General features: G+C 42.0%; 1 protein-coding gene across 1 annotated transcript in view; it reads right to left on the reverse strand.

The window, feature by feature from the left end:
- BLVRA (biliverdin reductase A) overlaps positions 1–18431 on the reverse strand; it is a 32549-nt gene extending 14118 nt beyond the window's left edge. Inside the window, exon 1 of the mRNA XM_080339434.1 lies at positions 18321–18431. The gene's annotated coding sequence lies outside the window, so the exon portion shown is untranslated. The remainder of the gene's footprint in view (positions 1–18320) is intronic.
- Between the last annotated feature and the right edge of the window lie 3650 nt (positions 18432–22081).

The raw sequence follows: 22081 nt of genomic DNA on the forward strand, positions 1-22081 counted from the left end.
GTTCTCAAGATTTACGTCTCCCAAAAGCACATTCCTGCCACAATTGCATCATACAGAGGACAAGCCAGGTATTGCACTCGTTGGCCAGACTGCTGGGCCGCTGGTAATAAATTATTCTGTTGGTTCTATGATTTGCCTTTGATTTGCGGAAGCACTGGGCAACCAGCGTAACCTTTCAAATCTGCACTGTTCCACCATGCTGAGGACTAGCAAAATTCTGTGAAGGAATTATAAGATTTACAGGAAAAATGGCCTAAAGCCAAGCCAAGTCAGCCCCTCTGCATTTTTTGTTCCTTCCATCCTATGACAGCATCCCTTCAAACTCTGTTTTTTTCTGTTTTGTTGTTCTCCTTCCTGCCACTGCCAATCTCTTCACCTGAGTGAACTTCTTCAATCACTTCTACTACCCAGCTGCAGCCCCTCAAATCCTTCTGACACTTAAAGGGATATATGGACAACCCCACTTCATTCCTCCTTGTGCCTCTTGTCTGATGGGATCACAGTGCAGCAGCACAGCCATAAGTGACTGTTCTGACAGTGCTAGAGGATGACAGCTGGTAACAAATTACATCAACTGGCATAAAGAAAAAAAGTAAATGAAGTTCCTCTCCAATCACATGTCACATCTGGATTTTGTTTTTCTATAAGCTCCTGCCTACGTATATATTCCTGTCAGTGCTGAATCCTGCTTACTTTATACATGTCAAAAGGGTACAGGGGTAAAACACAGAGTGGCCTGTTTAATATAAAAGAAAAAACGAGTGATATTGGAAGAGTTCTCTAGGGGGATTACAGTGACACGTCATTACCAAATATTTGAGGTATAATGTGATTACACTGCTCACCAGGGAAGAGAGATGTGTAGGGCTGAGAGAGAGGGTTGGAAAGAAAGGTAATGTAACCATACAACCCATTTTCAGTTCCACCCACAGGCAGAATCCTGGTTTGGGATCTCAGTTACACTTGCTTTTATCTATGGCCAAAGAGGAGAGACTGAGATTTCAAGAATGATCTTGGCTGGAAGGAGCCCCTGGAGGTCACCCGATCAAAACCCCACTTTGCCGCAGCAAGGCCATGCCTGAGCTCTGACTGTTCCCGTGCATGGCAATCCAGCAATATCAGGGCCTCTGCCACAGTGTCTGACCACCCTCACAGCAAGAACAACTTCTTATTATCTACTCAGTGTTTCCTGCATTGCCTTTTGCCATTTCACTGCACTTCTCTGAAAAGAATATGGCTCTAGCTTCCCTACATTCTCCTATCAGAAAGATGTAGGCAGTGATAATACCCCCTTTTACACTTCTTTTCTGGAGGCTCTGAAGCCTCTCTTCATTCATCATCTAATCCAGCCCCCTGACCATCTTGGTGGCTTTCCACTGGACTTGCTCCTGTATTAAACTTATTTCTCATACCACAGTACACAAGACTGGACACAGCACTGCAGATGTAACCAGGATCTGTTGGCTACACTCTTGCTAATTCAGTCCAGGACATGGTTGGTCTTCTTTGCCAGAAGAGCATGCTGTGGCGTGAGGTTCAAATTGTCTACCAGCACTTTCTTGCTTTCCAGTCAGGCAGTCCTCAACCTTGTACTGTTTCACAGGGTTATTCCACCCTGGACAAGGGACTCTTACGTTTCCCTTTGATGAACATCATTATGTTCTTGTTTGCTGTTTCTCTAGCCTGCCCAGGCCCTTCTGGTGTATCAGCCTTTCCCAATAGTTTGATTTCATTCACGGACTTGACAAAGCTGCTCTCCATCCTGTCGTCCAGGTGGTAATAAAGACATTTAACAGTACTGAAGAGAAGAACAATATCTGCCCTTTTGCAGTCACCAGGAACCTCCCTTGATCACCAAGTGTCTTCACAGTGACATCAGCCAAGCCCCTCAGCAACCCTGGATGTACCTTGTCTGGTGCCAGGGGCTGCTGTACATCCAGTTATCTCAAGACCTGTATCACTGTCTTCCTCTACTGTTAGCAGACTCAGAAATACAGGAGGTCTGAGGACAGACCTTACTAGTAAAAGCTTCAGCGAAAAAAGGCATCAAGTGCCTTTAATTTCCTTCATCCCAGCCCCACTGAGCACCAGGCTCATACTTTCTCAGTGCTCTTTTTCTTGTGAATATACCCAGAGAAACTCCTCCCATAGCTCATTTTCCAGCTGAGCTTTGCCTTTCCCAGCTCCATCCCTGCAAGCTTGGCCACTGTGTCTATGTCCCTCCTGGATAGTCCCTCCCAGCTTGTGCACTTGCTTTTTGTGTTTGAGCTCAGTCAGGAGGTTCCTGCTGATCTACACCAGCTTTCTGCCATTCTTGGCTCTGCTTGCGGAACACGAGTGGGGTGCCTGTGCTCCAGGAAGGTCATTCCTCTACATCAGTCTCAGCCTCCCAGCACACCAGGGCACTCGCCCATAGGACCTTGACAAGCAGAGCCATCGAAAAGCCAAAAAACTGCTCTTCTGAAGTTTATGGTTGTAATCCCTTAAAATTTAGATTCACTAAGGGCTACAGTGTGAATCAGGACCAGGTCAGCAGAGGTTTAGAAGCAGTCCAGCTGATCAGGGGCTTACTTTAAGTTCAGAAATTTTCAAGGTTAGTGGAGTGTTAAGCTGTTAATATTTGCCTACTGCCTTGAGGAGGATTGGGAGTGGGAGTTGCACAGCAGACAAATTCCCCTGAAGCTCCTACAGTCATCTTGTTTCCAAGAACTGCTTTTTTTTTCTGCAGAGGTGCTGACCTCCACTTCAACAAACTGGAAAAGGTGGGGGAGCTGACTACCTTCCTCAACTGCCATGAACAAAGAACACCTCTCTCAGCAGATGCTCCGATTGCTGAACATCAATATTTTTGCCTCTCATTTAAAAAACTTTCCTAGTTTCATCTGATGTACAACTTCTGACCTCCCTAAAAGTCACATTTAAGAGAAGCAATGTGATTTCAAGCTAGGAACAAAGCCTGTTACTATGCAACCTGTTGCCATAGCAACCAGCCACTGGTCCAGGTCAAGGGTTTGCAGGCTAATACAGTATCCACACGGAAAGAGACAGCTACTACATGTGCATTACAGAAGCTTTCCTTAACGCATGTAGCTAAGAGAAAAATCACCACGTCTGCAACCCTGCTGCTGCTTTTTATTATCCTCATGTGAGTCACATAACAAAACCTAGAGATGCTTAGGGAGCAAGGTAAATTAGATGTTTTTTGGAACTGTCATGAACCAGGTAAGAACAGAATACAGAACACTCATCTGAGATTCCAGATTAATATATGAAAATTTACTCCTCAGTTCATACTAGGATAACAGCTACAGTTATCTTTCAAGCACAAAAGCGATAAAAGAGGAAGCCCAAACCATAAACTGCCTGTCTTCCATGCCTTTTTCTTAAGATAGGTGACCTCAGTTCAAGCTTCGAAAAAATATTTCAGAGGCACTTTAAAGGCTGCTGAACTTTGACTCCTGTTGTACTGAAAAATTGTACAGTAAGTGATACAGTAAGTACATCAGTCAGGGTCTAAAAGCATTCTTCTCCATCCTTTCCTGACTGGCTATATGAAAGCAAAGGGGCTGGTGAGAAAATGAGAGAGTGATGTCCTTCATGCTCACAGACTGAAGAGTGTCTTCCACCGCCCCACAGCAACTGCCCTGGCCTGGTCACAGGCAGTGCTGCCAGCCCCACCAAGGGTCCCCTCTGAACTGGCACAAAGAGCATGGCAGCTGCTGACTGGTGGGGGAGCTCTTCCCTACCAACAGCCACAACGAGTGCCTCCTCTTACTCAGGGAGATAAGCCATACATGGCACAGAAGCAGACCCAAGAAAGGCATCTAGCTGAAGAGGATCATCCATCCTACACCAAAATATCATCACCTTGTCATCCTTCTGCTCTCCGTTGAATTTTCTGTGCCTGTGCTGCTTATTTCTTCCATTGAATAGATACAGACTACTCTACAGCAAAAAAAAAGTCCCCTATACCCAAGGATTCTTGCAAAATTTAGCAGTAAAATAGGAATATTCAGCAGCAAAACAGGCAATGTCCAAAGGGATTGGTCACCCAGCAAATGTGTTCCTTCCCAGTGAAATCACAGTGGAACTTCAGTCCCTATATCTTAAAACTGCTAACGCTCAGAGGTAAGCTTTAGGGAAGTGAGGCTTACCTCTGTTTTGTGCAACATCACTAAGGTTGTGCAGAAGCAAGATAAAAAGCAGAACGTACAAATTATCTCCCCTTCAAGAAAATTTTTCATGGCATCTCTAGATATTACAGGATGAGAACAGGTACTTTCTCTCATGATACATAGAGAATTTCAGTAAGCCTCATGCACTCACTCTCCCTGCAGTTTTCAAAATCTTGTTCCCACAGCTACGAATGAGCGACTTGCATCTGAAATAAAAATATTTTTGAATTAATGTCACCTACAATAGCATAACAGTAATGTGGGAGTCTTTACTGAAGCTCTCCCAGCCTGGTCTTTTTAAGTGTGCTACTTCAAGTAACTACCACTTTACTGCCACACATATCTTAAGAATAGCAGAAACTTCACAAATGAGCACTTAATCTGAAAATACTGCTGTCAAGGTTAGTTGACTTTTGCATACTCAGCTGTTGAACCATTTCATTCCCACAAGTAATTCTTCAGCAATTTTCACTCTCTCCAACATCCCCTTCTATACCTGTCAGATCTTTGCTTACATTAAACCTATAGTTCTACCAAACCTGAGTGCTGACATGTTGTAATTTCCTACCTGCCACTTAAAAACACACAATACAATCCATACTGACTTGGCAGCCACATCCCACTGCTCCTGTGAGTAAACGGGGACTCAGATGACCAGAGACCAGCAACCGGGGACTTAAAGATTCAGGGGCAGCGATTTGACACACGGAGTGTCTGAGCCCAGCCACTGGAAGGATCCACCTTGTAAATACATACATACATACATTCTCATTAGCAGACCTCCAGCCTGCTCGGCCAGAGAGGGGAAGAGGATGTGTCTGCTGGTGCTGTCTGTGTTTTTGTGAGCGTTCTGTCTGTGATCTGTATGGCCGGCCACATACAAGTGTATATACACGGTGTACACGTATCCTCTGAGTACATCTGCTGACTGGGAATATGTTTTCAGCGTTGCTGCTGGTTGGACCAGGGGCCACAGAGCTGAGCAGCCTCGACCCTCTCAGGCTGCCCAATTCAGCCAGTATTTTCCCATAACATAAACCAGGCTGGACCGAGGAAGTTCTCCAGAGCTCCCTTTGCAGCAGACTTGTGGATTAGACATCATAGAAAATGTTTTCTCTGTTATGGCAGCAAAACCCTGAGAGGGGGGTTGCAGAATCTTCCTTGATAGATGTTTTTACAGCAATGCTGGACAGACAGCAACAGTCACTGTAAAATCAACAAGCTGAAACCTCAAGGTCCCTTCCAGCCCTACATCTCTGATTTCAAATACCCAGAGCCCTGGCAGATGCTGTACACAGGGTGTTAGTACAGCCAGTGCAACCACATCTCACTCTCATATTGTCTACTCCTAGCAAGATGCATCTGTCTGGAGTAGAAAAAGCAAAAACTGAACAACGTGGCTTTTGTTAGTGTTGTTTTTTTAAAAGGGAAGAGCTGCACAAATGCTCCAATTTAGCAGCCTATTCAAAGGCATAAATAGCCTTTGCACTGCAAGAAACCACTTATGTGCTTTAACCTCTGCATGTGCTGAAGTACCTTAAGAAAGCAGACTCAACACAGGCTGTGTTAATTCTAGCTAAAGGCAGACCTTGAAGAAAAAGGAGAAACAGAAGCGGAGGCAAAGAAAATAATTGTTCAAATGCTAACATGCTGGAGCGTGAGCTTGTGCCTTTGCTGCAACCTAGAGATAAAAGTAAAATCCTTCTGCAAGAAAGAGACAGTCAGGAAGGCAACCCCCACCACTCTCTTTGTTACTTCACTTTAAAACATTAATTGGACATAAAATGAGAGTCAGAAATTTTCTTGAAAACCTGCCAAGACCATTTACAGTCTCCACATTTCAGAGGAAAACAACAGCACCTAGAAGCTGTGAGCAACCACATACATTTTCCTTGAGAGTTGTTTGTTATGGTCTTAAGTGTCAACCCTCCCCAACATCTCTCTATCTCTCACACCCATCTCTCTGGTTATCATAACATGCAGGCTCTGGCGAGTTATACCTTTGAGGCACCAACTCTAGCAGAGCTTTGCCAGCAAAAAAGTGTCTCTCATCCTGACTGGCACCACTGTGCTGTGGAAACAGCCAGAACGGCCTTTTCCTCCTGCCTTTTAAATGCTATTTGAACAATACACCTGCACTGGTTTACATTTATGTGTAGGTTTATTTGCCCAGGTTTACTGATTAAACTCTGATTTTCCAGCTAGCTGCCAAAGCTGAAGTTGATACAAGTATGGTCAGATGCTGTGATACAACTGCTGAACAAGCACCTTTATCATATACAGTGATGGTTAATAATAAATGACTGCCCTTGTCAGAGATACTTGACAGATACGCTGTCTCCAGCATTAATAGTTAAGTAGAAAGGAGAACTTATCTTAAAACATACATCTGCAACTTTAGTACCTCCAGAGTCTGCAACAGTTCAGACTCCAGTCACAGTGAGGTTGCCCTCCACAGCCTGCAACTCCATGCTTGCAGCAAAAACATTTCAAAAAACTAATATAAAAGCATGAGAGGTACTGGAAGAATCTGAAAATCTGTTTTTAATACATGACATATCCCACCCTGTAGAGGACTGAGTCAGATGTGCTGTGACGTACATGCATGGGTATGAATGACCATTTTATCCTGCTCTCTGTCAGTAGTTACCCTTTGTGTTTCAAATTTGGGTGTTAGTCTGAAGAGGAAAAAAAATAAAAGCAAATAAAACGTCTGAGATGGAGTCCCAGAGATGCACAGAGAAGCTAAGTCCTTGGTCTGCCTCATTTTGTCCATTAGACAACCTATATTGTTTCAGTTTAAAGAGAAAAATGGTGCTTTGTGCAGACAGTTCAAATGGTGGACCTTGCCTATTTTAAGTGTTTTGCATGAAACAACTGATTTCTCTAGGCGACAGTGGAGAGCCAAATTACATTTGGATGTAATTTAGATAGTACACTACTAATGCTGAAACTATCCAGGAAAGAACTAAGCCCATTTTGGGGCACCTGGGAGGAAAAAAAAACAACAAACAAACAAACAAACAAAAACCCCCAAACAAACAACAGAGAATTGAAGAGTTCCAGTTCTTATTTTATAAAAATATCCTCTTAAAAAAATACAACCACCACCCTACTTCTAATGTTAAGTTTCCAGGAACTACTCTGGAGTGAATTACCAAGAGCCTTATGAAACTTCTGGTGGGTAAATAAACAATCCCACATAACTGCAGCCTCATCACAGCTATTCTTTAACCAAAAGGCTGCTTGTATGTGGCTAAGTAGTATGTGACTAAAGCAAAGAGAGCCACAGACAGTGCCAAAAGTTTCTTTCAGGCTTTAATGTGCTATAACAGTTTTTGAAAGTGAACTTGTCTATGGTGGCAGAAGAGTGTTTTAGCAAGTGACTGTCAGTTACTTTGGAGTAAAGTCCAGTTTTAGATGAGTAGTCAGGAGAATGAGCAGTGGTATGGAGCTATCGGCAATCCATAGATCCTAATTTTCCACGTAATCAAACAACATTATTGCTGTAGTACTAGCCTGTGCCTGAAAACAGGCTGGAGAAATTAACCCTGTAATAGCTCAAAGAACAAAAAAGGGAAAAAAAGGCATGAAACAAATCCCCCACCACATTTTTGATTTAACACCCACATAAACACTAAAGCTACCACAAAGTTGAACTCTGTGGACCACTATGTACCCTGGCTTCCCTGCAGAACAATAAAGCCACCAAAGCCTCTGCACAGCTAAATAACTACTGAGGCTCTGCTTAAACACCTATTGATACAAAGACATTGCTGTTTGTGCTGACTCTTACACTTTTTAAAATTGAGAGCTTTTCATGTTCCATTAAAAAAAAAAAAACAAAAATAGGACTACTCATCTCTATCTGCATTTTTGGGAAAACTTTACTCGGAGCTAAACACGAGAGGTGTAGCTGACAGGGCAAGGAGCTGAGACATGCCAAATAACCTCAGCACATTCCTCTCCCTTCTTATGCTGGTCATTTTCTTTTTGCTATGTTACCTATCAAAAAAAGAAACTTCTCCAGCTCACTTGATAGATTCACGAGTGCCTTGCAGATAAACTCCAATGCTAGCAGTGGCTTCCAAGCCTTTGCTGTAATACAAATGAAAGTGATGACGGCCAATTACAGGAAAATGTTCAGAAATACTGTTTCAATTACTACATCAGCCCCTGAATTTACCCATCAATTACCACAGGACTTTCTACAAACGTTTTCTTCTGCAGAGGACATAACCAATGCAGAGCTGGTCTGGGTAGAAGTAGGAAAGCTGTGTTTCCAGGCTATATTCCTGCCTTCTTCCATGAGTTTACTGGGTGACCTACAAGAAGCAAACCACATCTCCTTTCCCTGTCAGTCCTCCCAGTTAAAGAGCAGAGAAAGTATGTCTCTTCTGTAAAGCACTCTCAGACCTTCTCATTATAAGTGCACTATAAGAAGTAGGTATTATTACAACCTTTCTCTTCACTGTAGGAAATGCCACACAGATTAGACATCTAGAAAAGGTGGCTATAACTTAGGTTTGTATTGAAATATCAATATAAAACAATGTCATATAATGCATGACACAAAAATGTTTTGTTTTGGTTTTTTCCTTTCTCTTGCTGTCAAATTAATCTGAAACCTAAACTCTACAAGGAGTTATATGCATGCTTAGCTTTAATCCCAAGTAATCCCACTTATATCAATGAGAATATTCCTACAAATACATTAAGAGCTTTTGCTGTTTACTGTAATACTAGCAGGCACAAGAACAAAACACTTATCCAGCCACAAGTATCTTTTAATATCTTTATGGACTCAATCCAATAGATGATACCTATCTTCCGGTCCACTAAAGGTCACCGCATCCCAGATCTGTAACAGGCTGACCTATTTTGAGAATTCCCCAAACAAAAAAAGCACTCCTGCTACAAGCTGCAGTCACGATAAAGATATTCCTCACCATGGCTGATGGAACCTTCTGACTCCATCATTAGCATGATGGCAATTCATAACACCAGAGGCCTGTCCCACACTCTCTTCAAAGCAAACAAATTGTAGCTGGTCAGACAAGTGTAATTTTTTTAGCTGATTTCTCTTCCCCTATCCCAGCAAAAATGTTTTCATTTTTCTAAAATAAATTGAGTGTGGCAGACTTTTTTCTAATAACTAAATAGAAATAACTTGAGAAGTAGATAACATTTTGCATAATGTTGTAACCTTAAAAATTATGCATGCAATGGCTAACACCTCTGTCATTTTACCAGTATACCGCTCCTCAGCAGGGCCTGAAAAATGCCATGGGTGCTCTCCATTCCCATCAAATTTTGGAAATCTACCAACGGCAGCAATTGCTTGAGAGAAGTGGGGGGAAAAGCACTTTTGAATTAAGATTAACAATTGAGGTTACTCAAATCCCTCCAAACTTTAGAGCTCAGTATTTTTCATGAAGAGTCAGTCTGCAATTCAATGTGATTTAGCAGTCGAGTAGTCCTGACGTGCTACTTATCTGTTAAAATTGTCCCAAGAAACTGAAAAAACCTTTACCATAATATCAGCCACTAGAGGGGGCGTGTGGCATCCTTCTTAAATCATACTAATAAGAAAGTTAATTAAAAACAAATTTAAAAGGTTACGGGAATGCTGTAAAAGCATATTTCCCACAGCGCTTCAACTGCACATTAAGTCTCCTGCAAAGTTTTAGGAAGAACACTGCTTTTCTTGTGTATAACCAGACACATTGCAAAAGCAAACTCCACATTTTCCCTTTCAATTCGTAGGTCAACCCCCATCAAACCCTATAATTTCTACAAGCAGAGAAGTAGTTTTATAGGCCAAGAAGATGGCTAAATTACCCACTAGTTTTGATTTGCCTGTACAGTGAGGCAGCTCTGAGCATGCCTAAGCATGAACCTTCAAGTGTGCCCACCCAGAGCTTGACATGCTCAGGCTCACGCTCAGGCTTGACAAACAAGCAAAAGAATGACCTACAAGACAGCTCCTATTTACAGCTGTCTGCCTCTTTACAGAACCGCCATCAACAGATTCAGTGTTCCAAAAGTCTCCAAAAGGACCTAAAAAGCAGCCATCGAGTTGGCTCCAATTGCAATCAAAGCAGAAGATCCTATTTGGCTCAAGCCACTCCAACAACTACTAAAATGAAAACTTGTCTAAAGAGAAATGAATACATATTGCAGCTCCCAGTTCTTGTATTCCAGTCTTGCACATGGATATGTAATGAATATGAAACTCATACAAAATGATAACCTGACTTGATGCTTGAGTTCACACAGTAAATTAGCTAGAGAAGGATACAGGATGGATTGTGCCAGTGTATTAGGGGCACTGTAGGTTCTATATACTTTGTTAAATCTCGTTGGTTTCGGACCAGTGAAGCTGCTGGCAGCACCTACCAGAACTCATGAACCCCGCCAAAATGTCTTTAAAAATAACCATAATTGGTGAAAAGGCTTTTTAAAAGCCTTTACTCCTCACACTATATCTTCAAAGATGTGGGGCTTTAAGGTTTTACTGAAGCTGAATGCCTGCTCAGAGGAGTAGTTTAAATACACAGCCTACTGACAACCAGCATGGCCATGTAATCAGGACAAAACAACCAAGTATGACTCTTTTTGTTTCCTCTGACACAGCGATCTACTTACTGTGGACCAGTATTTTATTTACAACAACTGTGACTGAACAAATGGATAATATCCCATCAAAGGCAGGATCAGCACAACCTCCTAACTTTGCAACAACTCAGTTACTGCAAAGGTTCAGGAGCAGGCAATATGTAGTTCACTGGACCTTTTGTGCAATATTTCGTTGAAATAACAGTTACTCTTATAAGAGCTCTGTCCCCTCCTCAAATTCATGCCCTTAACTGCACCATCCCTTTAAGTGAACAAAGAGGTCACTGAGTTCTGAAGAGAGTCGCTGTACTGAACCACCACCATCCTATGCTACCAGTGGTAACATTAAAGATATTTTAAAATGTAACAGCAATCGTGTTCATTACTCTATTCAGCCTTGCAGCTTTAAAAAATCTCAGTCTAAATCCCTTCTTTACTCCTTACCTTCTGCTAGCATAACTCAAAGAATTTTAAGGTTCTGGGAAAGAGACCCAGTGTATAAGACGAATTTCTATTATTTAAGTCATTCACATCTCATGCATGAGTGTGGCCTGTTATTGTTTAGCCCTGTGCTGGTGGCCAAAACAGTAGACAGACATTTCCTCTTGCCTTTCCTTCCGTAGGGGGACAAGGGGAAGGAAGGGAAAAGGAGGAAAGACTTGAGGATTGAAATGGAAGCAGATTTAACATAACAATCAAAGAAGAGTGTTACAGGGCAATACTTAGCCACTGAAATGCATGCTATTAGCAATGAAGGCCTGAGGACAGGCAACCAGTCCAGTAAAAACACAAGAGATCAGAACCAGTGTCAGAAGCAGGGATAGGAGCAGGAACAGGAGCTGGAGCCCCCCTGCCCCACAAACAGCAGCCATCAAGGAAAGAGAGCAGACCCTGGTGATTTCCCACTTATATATGAAGCATGATGTTCATGGTATGGAATACCTGTGTTGGCCAGCTTGGGTCAGGTGTTCTGGATCTGCTCCTCCCCAGTGCTACCTTGCACCTGCATCTGGGCAGTTTCCTTTCATACTAGATCCCGAAGACCGGAAAGCTACTTGAATAAAACATTAACTCTGTCTCAGGGTCAAAATATCTAACTGCATGAAGACAATTTACCCGATTTCAGTCAAACCAGTACAGGCCTCTCCACAAACTGGGTTTCAGACGAATCATCTTTTTTATCATTAGAAACAGAAAACACAAGGCATCCTACATTAGTATCACAAACACTAAACATAGATATTTGTAAGCCATCACTGTTTTATCAATGATAAATCTCTGTTTTTCCCTCCCATGGTTAGACTTACATAGATAGAGACAGCAATGGAGCCTCAGCAGCTCAGAATATGTAACTGACAACCGTCTGCAATGATCTGTCCTCCAAGTCCACTTGGATCCATTGGCTTTAGTTAGGATTAAATGGAGTCAGAGAAAGACCGTTAATAGTGTGGCCAAACCATGGCTTGTGAGTCACAAGCCATTTGATTACACTTGCTTTCAGGCTGGATGGTTTTTCCTCCTGCCCACACAGATTTTAGTTCTGCAGTCTGGAATAGGAAAGTTTATTCCAAATAGGCATATGAGCAAAAATAGGGTGATGTGGGAGTTAGAAATCTAAAAAAATAATAATAATGCGCACACTGTAAAGTAATGTGCTTTGAACTTCTCTTTGTTAGAATGACAGAATGGTTTGGGTTGCAAGGGACCTTTAAAGATCATCTAGTCCAAACCCCCTGACATGGGTGTGATGTTTCCCTTTCTCCAGTCACTGGGGATATTGCCTGATGGCCATGACTTTTCAAATATGACAGAGAGTGACTTGGCAACTGCACCAGTTCTTCCTACTCAGGATGATTCTATTGATGACAAAGGCCATCTCTGTCACCATGGCAGTATGAGAATCCAAAGGCAAAAGATGAAGAGTTGAAGCCTCATTTAGTAGTCATTTAACAAAAAAACCCTTAATCTCCAGGGTTATCAGCACCTTCAGGCTTCCTTAGGAGCTGCTAACTTGGCAGCATCTAAGATAGGAGGACTTCCCCTCCCATGTTTTAAAAACAGGAACATTATGCCTCTGATATTACAGGACATTTGATGCTGGGAAAGTACCAGCCAGTTGACAGGGATGGTGGTAAGCTGCAGTGAACCAGCAGTTTTTCTGAAAGGTGCTATTTCAGCCTGAGTGCATGAACAAAAGAACACTGCTGACCTTGCATTTGAAAAAAAAGGAAGGTGCATCATGCATTTCCCTGGTGCCAAATTAGGACTTCTTCAGAGACAACAGGGAATAAAGAGTGTGTTCTCCATCTCTGCCCACTTGAGAAAGCAACATCCTGTCTGGTGGAGTCTTAGCAGAAAATCTGGGCTCAGAACAGCCAGAGAATTACATTGCCACATTCCCTGCTCAGAAGGCAAGATGAAAAAGGATGTGAAGCTTTTCTCTCCGCTAAAACAGAAGACCAGCTGTCATCAATCCATCTTAAGTCCTGTTTATTTTATCATATAACATGGATATTTTTATGGTTCTTTTGTGGTGTTTTCTTTATGTCTATGTTGCAACTATTACTACATCAGGCTGGTTGTCACCAGGACCCACCCAGAAAGGACTGGGTTGGAAACACCTGTCAGAATACTGTTAGTTTTAAGCAGTAAGCAGAGCCAGGCAAATAACCTTATTCAACAGACCCTAATATTAAGGCCTCATTACAGACACCAGGCATATAAGAAAAGACAATATGTCTTATCTTTCTAAATCGGGCTAAGTGCAAGGATAGCTATTCCACTTCACTGTGCAAGGAGGTAAATGTAACACAGATTCCAAAATCAAAGTTTTGCTCAGATGTTGCCATTTGAAAAGATTACACAGTCCAAATGAAAAACATGTTTCCCAGATCAAACATTTCCAGCAGTCACCAGTACTAGTTATGCTGACTTCTGCATGACAAACCTAAGATATATCAGGGCTGTTTCTAACAGACTGCACTCCAGGTTATTCAGACTGCAAATCAAGTACTCCATACTAATGTAAAAAACAGGCCTACTCTGTCTTACATGGGACACCAAGAATGAATGCAGACAAAGCCCATAGTCACCTTCAATGGCAGAAGTGTACCACTCCAGTTGCAGCCTCATCACTTGACAGTGAGTTATCACCAGTACAGAATCCATCTTTACCCTTTCCTGTGAGCTCCTCACGGATTTCTGCCTCCGCAAAATCATAGCTTTAGTCAATGACAGAAGTCAGGAGACAATTTGCCATCTCCATCCAAATTTTATGTATCAGATTTAATGGGGACCAAAAAAAAATCTCAGTCCTTTATATATTTGTATCTGTCACTAAGACTAAACTTAGAGAGATCTATACAAACACGCTGATGCCACTTCCAGCTGCACACCATTGTGCTATGCCTGGGAAAAATTAGCAAATTACTCCAAAGACAAGTACGAGCAAGCCACTGTGGTCTCTAAATTCATCACCAAAATTACAGACTAACCAGTCTTCTATTGCTAATCTGTGTTGGAGACTGCAAAAGACAGTAAATACTGACTAAAGGCTGTTTTGCCTAGCAACAGAAGGGTTCACAAAGCTTTATAGCTGCTAGCATATCTAAAAAACATCCATGGTGTTTCAGCTGTGGTCTCAACTTTTCCTCTCACATCCTGTCCCAGTTACTCCTCTTACTGAGGGATTATGGAATTACTTAATAATTCCATATTCTTTCTGGCAGCTTTCCTTTGCTCTTATTCACAGAACAAAGTTAACGACAAGACAATAAAAATCCCTTTCTGCCTACACATTTCACTAAGAGGGAAAGCTAAGAAACACAGTAATGTTACTTGAGCCATAAGAATAGCTTGCTTTATTAGCCAGGGAAGTGCAGCCTTTAATTTATCACTTAGGATACTTAGTATAATATAATAGGAATGCCAGTTGTACTAAATATGGTCTTTCTAACTGGTTTATAGTGCTATACTGAGAAGAAGGGGGAAGGGAAAAAAAAAGGAAACTTCTTTTATGCTCACTGTTGAACTCCTGTTGTAAAAGTGGTGGATTACAATCATCTGGAAAAACAGGACTGGCAAATGCATTTCATTATCTTTCCCAGCCAGGTGTGTTTTCTGCAATGTCTTCTTATTATCACAGCAGAGCTCTGTCTGGGTTGCAACATTAGTCTATGGAACACTTAAGTTCAGTTAAATAAAAAGCCACAGATCTTTTTGCTTAGTAGAGAAGAAACAGGTCAAATGCATAGATTTATGTTTTTATTACAGTTGCACCAATTCTACAAACTTTCAAGATGTAAGGCAACATTTTAGCCTTACATGCTGTCCTGGTTTCAGCTGGGATAGAGTTAATTTTCTTCCTAGTAGCTGGTATCATGCTGTGTTTTGCGTTTAGGATGAGAATAATGTTGATAATACACTGATGTTTTAGTTGTTGCTAAGCAGTCAAGGACTTCTCAGCTTCTGAGGCTGTGCCAGGTGCACAAGAAGCTGAGGGGACACAGGCAGGACAGCTGACCCCAGCTGACCAAAGGGATATTCCATACCATGTGACGTTATGCTCAGTATATATTTGGGGGAAAGAAGAAGGAAGGGGGTACGTTCAGAGTGATGGTGTTGGTCTTCCCAAGTAACTGTCACGTGTGATGAAGCCCTGCTGTCCAGGAGAGGACTGAACACCTGCCTGCCCATGGGAAGGAGTGAATTAATCCCTTGTTTTGCTTTGCTTGTGTGTGTGACTTTTGCTTTACCTGTTAAAATGTCCTTATCTCAACCCAAGAGAGAGTTTTCTCACTTTTACCCTTCTGATTCTCTCCCACATGCCACTGGGGGATAACAAGTGAGCGGCTGCGTGGTGCTTAGTTGCCAGCTGGGGTTAAACCAGGACACATGCATAGGAACACTTTCCATGGTCCAAGGCTAACTGCAGAGGAGGGGGACAGGCCCTCAGCAACCTTTGTTCTACTGAGTTACAAGAGAGTATGTATACACTCAGGGTGTTGGGGTTTTTTGTGTTTGTTTTGTCTTGTTTTTTTAACTACAGGATTAAGCTGCTAAGTGCCTTGGCTTTCAGACTGTTTTTCTTTCCTAAGCCCCATTCTCTACCCTGTCAGTGAAGTAACCTTTTTAACACCTTGCTTAATAAGGTGCAGTACAAGTATAACCTAAGTTCTTTTACTACACTGTGCACTACTTAAAAGCTTCAGAAAGATCTATAGTTGCTTGAAAATTAGAGGTGAATGCGTTAACCCTGGTCCTGCATATGTTGATGTTGGTGTACCACTGTGTCAATCACAGGAAATCCTTTCCTGGGGAGTTATTCTCCCACTGCAAACACTGCTTTATTACATCTAAGCTCTTTCTGCTAGTTTTTCCACTTCTTTCCAGTTTTGATTTGTTTTTTATCTCCTGTTGCCTGGCTGACACTTACCTAGCCAAGGGTGGCAGCACAGACAAACCTTCAAAGGACCACACCAGTGGCAATGGAAAACACCCACTGAAGCTTCTTACAACAAATCTGCACAACATACAGTGCAATATCCTCTCTACAAACTATATCAAACTGAGGTGACTTCAGAGTCATTATCAAAAAGCAAAAATGCCAATGTGCATTCCACTCCTGCATCTTACTAAGTCTTGACATTCATGTGCAAGATTTAAAGTGACTCCAGTTTTAATTTGAAAACTGGTCAGTTAATTTATCCGTTCACCTTCACTTGTTTTGACAAGAAGGGTTCATTTTTAGTGCAGAGATCAAAGTGGCCCCTTTCTCATCCTGTTCTCATCTGCTGAGTTTAGTTTCTGAAGTCTGTGGATACAGCAGACATTCTTCATTAAAGAAAAAAAAAGTTTGGCCCTTTGACATTTAAAATCAAGTCTTTCAGAGCTGAATGTGGTGGTCTTTGGGGTTTGTTGGTTTTTCTTTGGGTTTTGGTTTTTTTTTTTTGGGTGGGGGAGTGGTTGTTAAAACAACCAGTTAGAACTACATTCAGAAAATACTGAGGATACTAAAAATAAGAAGTTGAAAACTACAAAGATTGATTCTCCTTTTTAGCTATACAAAATAAGCATTGCCATTCCTTTAAGGATAACACAAAGCATACTTCACTGATTTAAACTCCAGTTGCTCATAAATGGTAACTCAATTCACTGTCTAAAGAAACGGTGAGGTTGGTATTAGAAAAAAAAAGTCTGTTGACCATGTGCATGTAAATCCAGGACAAGTCCAGTATCATCAGCCTTCCAGTATATGGGAAGTTTCCTGATGAAATAGTAAGAATCATATCAATCATTAACATTCTACTATCAATTATTGAATATCTAAGTTGCATGACCTGTTTGTGGCAACAGGTTTTAGGAAGACTTTAACTAACGTTAAAGTGCTGAAAATAATTTTAAATATTTACCTATTGCTTTTTATTTTGTGAAAAATAAAATTCAAGTTAGATTTAAACTACTGAAACAGATTTGTCTTTATTTTCCCATTTATCAACATGAACGACAGAAAGATGCTCAAACACTATGTTATTGATTTTTGGCACAGTGTCATTCCATGTTCACATGTGTAACCAGAGGACCAATAGTTGAATGACTATCCTCTTTCCAGGAGAATTAATTTGGCAAATCAGTGCAAGGAGTTTGATAAAAATTATTTCACACAAAATCAGTTAAATAGACTGTTGCCCTAATTAACATTACCTTGTTTTGTTTGAACAAGCTCTAACACAGAAGTCCAGCACGATGCCAGGAGAGTTACATAAAAGCTGAGCCTCTTTTTTCTGTGTGTAGACTGAGCCTTGATGCATTTTTTTTAAGATAGAGACTAGTAGTAGCTGTGACTAGACCATAAAATAATCGTTAACAAAGTGTCAATGTGTTTTATATACAGATTCTGTACCACATCTGAGGACATAAGAATCACCTTTCTCCCACCAAAGGCTGACTGGAATATGCCCCCCCCACTTCCTTTTACAAAAGGAAAATATTATCTCCACTTTTCGCATGGGTAAACTGAGGCACAGCAAGGTTAATGGTCTGTTTCAGAAGGGGGTGTCAAACATCTGCAGTAAATATGGATTTTAACAGGATTTGGAGGAAGATCAGCAGTTGTGAACACAAGCCCAGAAGACACTTTCTAGGGAGGGTTTTAAATGACCTCTCATGCTCTCACCATGCAGTGCTCTGGCCACCCAATGATGCTACTTGGCTACTTCCACATCATTTACAAGGTGCTGCTTCACTCCACCTTGAACATCCTTCCAAACCAAGGGCTTTTCCCTTTCTCTTTTCTCTCTGTTCCCCACCCCCTTCCCGAGTGCTGGCCTGTCTCCTCTAGTGTGGTGGGTGCCTTTGGAGCACGGAGGACAGCCGGACTCGCAGGACTGCCCCACTCCTTCACAACCGAGGGGGAAACGCTGGTGACAAGCAATCCTGGGAAGGGTGGAAGGAGTGGGGGTCAGAAGACGAAAGCGGTGCTTCCAAATTCTAATTACAGTTAGCAGGGATTAAGTAATAGTCACTAACCTCTTCAGCTCACAGAGGAGAAATGTGATCCTGTTTAATTCTCCTCCGCTCCCCGCAGCTCCTTCTTATACAACCCTTCGCAGCTCCCGCATATCAATGCACGGCTGCTATCAGTGCAGCAACACCCCCTCCGCCAGGAATCCAATAAGGACTCTATAGGGGCGGGCTATAGCCAGGAGCAGCTGCAGAAAGGCTGGTCCAGGCACTGGAGCTGAGTGCTTTCTCTTAGAGAACAGCTAGAAAGCTGCACATGGCTAGCAAGGGGCTGAAACCTCCCTGGAGACCCGTACGAGACCCTGGTTAAGCCCACGCAGCGGTCACCCCAGAGCCCAGTCACGCAATGGCTTGCAGATACCGGTACATCAGCAGTACCCATAGGCTGAGCCCGTGCTCAGGAAATTGGGAGTTTCAGCAGTGCCAAGCTGAAAATAAACCCTCCTGTGCCTGGCTCCCCCCAAGCAGGCGGTATACAGATAGCAGCCGCTAGGACAGCCCAGGGCAGATGTTACACAAGCTCTTATTCAAGACTATTTGTCTCCCTTCCTACAGGGATTTCTTCCTGGCCCATTACCTACGGTGCTTAAGCACCAGCTTTTCCTTGGAGAGCCACCTTTTACCCAGATCTTACTCTCAGCCTCTTTACTTGCCATTTCTTATCTACATGCAACAGGACATTCAGCTGCTTCATTCAGGGCTTGGAAGATAAAAGCCCGAGAGGCTGCAGCTATTTTCCCCGAGGCCAGTAGCTCCTGCAATAAACAGTGTATGGAATGAGAACGGTCTGAATTCCACAGATCATTCTATACCATGCCGATGTTGGGCGTTTACAGACCTTGATGGAACCTAAAACTGTGTCACATTGGGACTACACATGCAAGGGATCACATTCTGTAGTCGTTTACCTCAATAGAAATAACTGTAGAAATCAGTAACTATTTTTGCACCTGAGTGTGTTCTATTCAACCTGTTTCTGGCAAATCTTGGGGCATGCAATGTGTAAGTAGCAATACCTTAAGCAGTCTGACTTCTTCCTATAAAAGTTAAAAATTCAGTGCAGCTCTACATTTCTTAATTTATTTTTCTGAAAATCTGCAGAAATTTTAAGAGTGCTACACTCTGCTTTCCATCTTTTCCCACTAATTTCTTCTGGCCAATTAACTTACCAGCAAGACTTCAAGAACTCACTTGGCCTCCTCCCAGCCACATTTGCTTTTCCAAAGTGACATTTTCTGAGCCAGTTACAGAGTTTTAACTCATGCAAAACTTCTGTGGTCTAACATAACTTCATCCGAACATGGGTTTTATACTGACATTACTATGCCGAATGTTTCAGGTATGTCACAGGATGTTTTAAAATTCTTTCCTTCCCCTCTCAAACACATTGTATTACCTACTTTTGTATTATTGTACTTTGTACATGTTGTATTATCTACCTATCAGCAGCTCTAATTACAGTTGTTACATAACTGCAATAAGGAGGAATTCCAGTGAGCGACTGAAGTATTCCATACAAGACTAAGGAGCAGAAATATTAAAGTCCATCAAAGCATGAATGATGGTCTGCAACATATGTATGGTATTACATTGGCAGACCAGGAGATACAGCATCTAAAGATATACATCATGAGTTCAACATACAGGATTGCTAATGACTAGCACAGCAACTGTATGCTTAGCAGAAAGTAATGAATCAATTAGCATGATAGGAAACCATAATGAAAGGCAGAACATATGAAAGAATGAATGTGGGAGTGATTAGAGGCAGATGTAACTCGGAGCCTTTAAATTCATTAACAGCACTCACATTTGTACAGCCACGTGTTCTACAGGATGCAGGACCTATCCAATCTCATAATTAACATTGTACAAAAAGAAAAAAAAATGCTTCCCAGATTGATCAGCTCCCAAAACTAAGCAGGAGTGGCAAAATGCAGCCAAACAGGAGGGCCTATCTGCCTCTTTCCAGCACACTGTGGAGTTAGATTAGTGTAAACCAGCCAGATAACTACTTGCTGTTTGATCCCTGTACACCGCCTCGAGCTTGCTCTGTCATACATTTGTTTATTTATTCAGGCAGCCAGATAACAAACCCAAAATTTAACTGAACTCCATACCTGGTCAAGATTCAGGGGGTGGAGGGAGCAGCTCCTCCAGAGGTGAAATGAGACATAGGGGAGCCATTTGTGGCCATGAGATGAGCAGCCGGCATGGCAAGAGAAGCTAGGGTCCCCAGGGTGGTGAGAGTGGGCAGGGGCAAATGCCAGCCTTGGAAGAAGCAGCAGGAAATATCCTCCAGCGTGGACATAGCTCTACTGCTATATTGATATCTTACACAGTGTGTTTCTCTTTCCATATGGAAATAGCAGAGTGAGTATCTATAAATAACGAGTGCCTTTCGATAACAATAAAACTTCATTAAAATTGGATGGATATTATATAGCTTTCATCATTGAAAAATTACAAGGGGAAGGCCTGCAGGGGTAGTTAGGCCAACACAGGCATAGCTGGGAACAACAGACAGGTTTTTGGCACAAAATCCTTCTTCAGGTCTGAAATGTATGAAATAGATTTTTTTAGAGAATAATTGGGTATGTGGGAGTCAGACCACCCCTGAAGGTAAAGACAACAGGTTCCCACAAAGAAGGGATGTTAGTGGAAAGGCAGGAGGCGAGAGAGGTTAAAAAACCTGCAGCTTTGCATACAAAACAGCCTCTACCAGAGCGCAGGAAGATTTCACACTAGCCTAGGTCACCCGTTCCCTTTTTTGTCCTGTATTTCTCATGGTCCTTTTTTTGGTCATATCTGCACATCGTTTTGTTCTGCTGATTTTTTTTTCCATGTCATGTTTCTCCCTGCTCTCACCTTCCACAGTCCTACGAGTGTTACAAGTCCTAGCAAGCAGATGTATTAATTAACTTCAGCTACAACCTAGCAAACTCCCACTTCTCAATTATTTTGTTAGGAACAACTAAGCAATGCAAAATAATATAATCATTATTGTGACAACAGGGGTTGACTAGCAACCACTAGAATACCTCCACAGGAAGGAACAGTTTTATTTGGGATAATTCAATAGAGCATAATATTCCATTAAATCAGAATGGTAAGACCAAAAGAAAAAAAAAAAAAAAAAAAGGTAAAAAGCTGGAAACTACTTGGATAATAGAAGAAACTGGCTTGGCAAGAGCCCTGAGAAGAGTGGCTGATTCGACTCCTCAGCCAGGACGCACAGACAATAAATAAGAAAGCAGGTACAACGCAGTAAGAAACAGCAGCGAAATACACTCTATTGGTACTCTCACAGCTTAATTTCAGATTAATCAGAAACTGTGAGTCAAGACTTGGGGCCCTATAATCCAGCAGTGCTCACGCACACTTTACAAATGCTACAGCCTGCATGCTGAGCTCAGTCAGTGACAGCCCTGGACAACTTGCTTAAATAAACACCATCGTGGCCTTGGCTTATGCGGTACAATGATGAGGGATAAATTCGGAATGAAAAAGATAAGATAAAGACAGCAGTAATCAAGTTAAATATGCACATCGGTGTAGGGAATCAGATCATCAGATAAAATCCAGAAAGTTATCTTTGGGGATTGCTGGAAAGACGCTTACAGAAATCGTTGGGTTTTCCAATTTTAATGCAGAAGAGCGTTTTTATGGTGTCCCCGATTGGGGCTTGGCCTGGAAAATAATAAACCACCACAAAAGAGAGCAGATCTCAGAACTAGGCAGCAAGTTTGGGTGTATTTGGTATTATC

This window comes from Nesoenas mayeri, assembly GCF_963082525.1.
Source record: "Nesoenas mayeri genome assembly, chromosome: 2".
Lineage (NCBI taxonomy): Eukaryota > Metazoa > Chordata > Aves > Columbiformes > Columbidae > Nesoenas > Nesoenas mayeri.